Genomic DNA, 4,035 nt, shown 5'->3' on the forward strand with positions numbered 1-4,035 from the left:
CAGGCAGGCGCTTTTGCCGCTGAGCTAAATCCCCAGCCCCTAAAATTTAATAAACTTGAAAAGAGAAAAACCCCATGAATATTTAGAAAATAATAGGCAAATATTTATGAATCTAGTGGCATGGGTGAGTTTTCATTTATGATGTGGTCAGTAAGTCAAGTAAGTATTTCCTCTGAGCTTGCATGAATATATCTGAAAGTGGTACACAGAGGTAGGTCACAGTGAGATGCTGCCAGTGACCTTGCAAACAAGCCTACTGTGTGGGAGCTAAAATGGTAAACTTTCCATGAAGTTACTTGCCCTTTGAAGTCAATCACTTGTGTGAGTGAAATATTTGGGAACATTGAAAATAAATATTGTAAGCAAAGTAGTAACTAGATATTACCTCTGAAAATTAGGAATTAAATGTGATGCAATTATGTACACTGTATTTTAATGAGCTATTTCGTCCAATAATGATGTTATAGAAATAGGAGCTCCTCATCATAGGACATAGAATAATGAACAAGCAATCAAAGCAAATTCAAGATTACATATACAATGCCATCTTGGGAATAAGCAACAAAAACAAATTTGGAGTAGGCAGAATTAACTCCATCCCAGCTCAGATTATTGGGGGTACATGATTCTTGCAGATATACCTGAAATCTGAGGACCGTCTTTAGGCTCGTGGAGACTCAACCAGGACTAGAAAACTAGTCTGTATTATTGGAATACAGCTTCTTGTATTCCTGTACCAACACGTCCTTTAAAAATACTGACAAAAAAATTAAAAACATAACATATTGGGGCTGGGGTTGTAGGCCAGTGGTGCAGCACCTGCTCGGCAAGCATGAGGTCCTGAGTTTGATTCTTGGTATATGCCCCAACCCCCAAAAGATAACATATTGAGCTGATGGGGGATAAAATTTTTGTCTCAATTTTTTACAAGTTTTATTTTTATCTATATAAGAAAATAACAATAGGAGTATGCTTAATTAACACTCTTTTCTCACCTTCAGATATCAGTATCACATTGTGGTCACTCTGATCTAAAAGTGGAATATATAAATCAGAATGCAAATAAAGATAACTGTGTTGATTTTGCTCCCTACACAAATTTCTTATTGTGACTTTTGAAGTGATTTTGAGTTTATAGAGCTGGGCATCAGATAGGAGAAAGAAAAATTTTCTTATGTATACTCAGGACATTTGGATTAAGATCCTCAACAGAGTTCATACTTAAAAATTTTTTTTCTTCTACATGGTTCCTTCTTCAATCCATTCATCCATGACTGAATTTTCCCCTTAGAGTTCTGCCTCACTCAGGCTAAGACCTACTGTGACAAATATTTTAATTATCTCATTTTCCCTAAACCAAAGTCTTGGGGTTATCTCTATGGTAGCAATAAGTATGTTTTCCATAGCATAAAGTAATCATCCACATAAATTCCATGAAGCTTCCCTAATAAAGAGGAAGTGATGTATATACATTGAGCTCATTATTTCCCACTTCAAATGAAGTCATAAAAGGCAAAGAAAAACACATCAGTTTACATTATGATGAAATTATAATTTATAGAGATAACCAGACAGGAGATCCGCTCTCAGAAGGCCCTCAAACTGCTCTCACTGGGGTTCGCATGTGCACCATCTCTGTGCATGCCCAGAACCCAGGGAGGTATTGGAGCAGGTGCTCCACGAACTGCTGACATTGCAGTTCGGGTTTGGGCCTTGCTTGCACCCCAACATCCTGGAGGTCACAGAGATGGGCAGTCTGTGACCTCTGTCAGTGTGGCCCATGTCTAGCTGCTGTGTGCATCCTGAACTGCCTGGAGACACAGAATCAGGTGGTCCACACACTGTTGACACTGCAGTTTGTGTCTGGCTTTGCCTGTAACCTGAACTGCCTGGGGACACAGGTCCAATGGTCCAGGATTGTGCCACCAGTGCAACCGGATTCTGGGTCATATGTATGCCCTGAACTACGAGAGGATTCTGGATGAGATGGGCTGACATCAGCTGACATCACGGTCCACATCTGAGACCTGGGAGAACTATATACACTTCATCATCTGGCAGAAAACCCTAGACTAAGCAGTGCATCTCAGCGGACACTGAGGGGCAAGCCTGACCACCAGGAAAACTAGGGACACTACCAGCCTTGGCTGAGCTGCTAGGGAACAAGGAGAGTGAGCTTTCTGCATCTGGTATCAAACATGACAAGGCAAAGGACTAAAGCACAATCTCAGAACACCACCCCACTCAGAACAAGTTCAGGAGACATCAACATAGTAGAACTTGGTAAACATACACCTGAAATTGCTGAAATGATTGCAATGGAAGTAAAGAAATAACTTCATCTGGCCATAGAAGAGATCAGATCAGAAACAATCTCTGAGGCAAAAAAGTGAAGTGACAATAATAATGAAAGAACTGCTCAGCACATCTGAAGAAGAAACATATAAGAAAATAGAAGAACATAGGCAATGGACAGAAACAGTAAATGAAAAATATAGAAATGACTTAGAACACACGAACCAGATTCAAAGAGACATCCAGGAAATCAAAGCTTACATTGAAAGCTGCCAAAAAGCTTGAATGAAGTCAAAGATAAAATTTTAGATTTTGAAGACAGCATGGCAGCTAGTGATCTTGAAAGAAATAATCTCTTAAAATCAACAAGGAGCCAGGAAAAATCAATTCAACAGCTGCACGACAAGGCAAAGAGGAATAATGTACGACTAATTGGAGTCAATGGATCAGTAGAAGGCAATACAAATGACATAAAAACAATATTTGCAGAAATAATAGCAGAAAATTTCCCAAGTGTGGAAATAGAACCTGATATACAGTTAAATGAGGCATATAGAACTCCAACTAACCATAGCCAAAATAAAACTACACCCAGACATATAATAGTCAAGATCCCAGATCTTCAGCAAAAGAACAGACTATTAAAAGATGCTAGAGAAAAGAAACAGATTACCTATAAAGGAAAGCCCTTCAGAATCACGGCAGACTTCTCAACACAAACTATCCAATCGAGAAGAGCTTGGAACGAGGTATTACAGGTCCTGAGACAAAATAGCTTCCCACCAAGACTGATGTACCCTATCTAGCTCTCCTTCAAATTCAATGGAGAAGTAAAATAGTTCTACGACAAAGAACAACTGAAGAACTTCATGAGTGCCACACCATGATTGTAAAGGTACTAAAAGATATTCTAGACAGAGAAAAAAAGACCACAATTTCAAAAACAACAATAGAAAGGAACAGTCAAGAAGAGCAAGCAATTAAACAAGTAGGAAAAGTAGGAAACCAACACAAGTAAATAACATGACAATGATAAGTCCACACATATCGGTTATAACCATAAATGTAAATGGCCTCTATTCACTAGTCAAAAGAAACAGACTGGCAGAATGGATTAAGAAACAAAATCCAATGATATGCTGTATACAGGAAACACATTTTACTCAAAAGGAAATCCATGGAGTGAAAGTCAAAGGATAGAAAACAATCCTCCATGCAACAGGAACTCAGAAAAAAGCAGGTGTAGCTACTATGTTTGCAGACAATGTAAACTTCAAACTGACAACAATCAAAAGAGATAATGAAGGTCACTACATACTTGTTAGGGGGAAACTGCAAGAGGATGAGATAACAATCATAAACATGTATGCACCAAATATCAGAGCACCAAACTACATAAGACAAATCCTAACAGACGTGAAAACACATATAATTAATAACACTATTGTAATAGGGGAGCTCAATACCCCTTTGACACAAAGAGATAGATCAACTGGACAAAAACTCAGCAAAGAAATAACAGATCTGAACCAAATCTGCGAGCAAATGGATTTAGTAGATGTAGAGTGTTCCACCCTACAACATCAGAATACACATTTTTCTCAGCTGCACATGGGACTTTCTCTAAAATAGACTACATTCTAGCCCATAGAACATACCTACCTAAATGCAAAAGAACTGAAATTATCCCAGGCATATTATCTGACCACAGTGCAATGAAATTGGAAATTAATGACAAAA

Source organism: Chinchilla lanigera, unplaced genomic scaffold (genome assembly GCF_000276665.1).
Source record: "Chinchilla lanigera isolate Chin_1 unplaced genomic scaffold, ChiLan1.0 scaffold00018, whole genome shotgun sequence".
Lineage (NCBI taxonomy): Eukaryota > Metazoa > Chordata > Mammalia > Rodentia > Chinchillidae > Chinchilla > Chinchilla lanigera.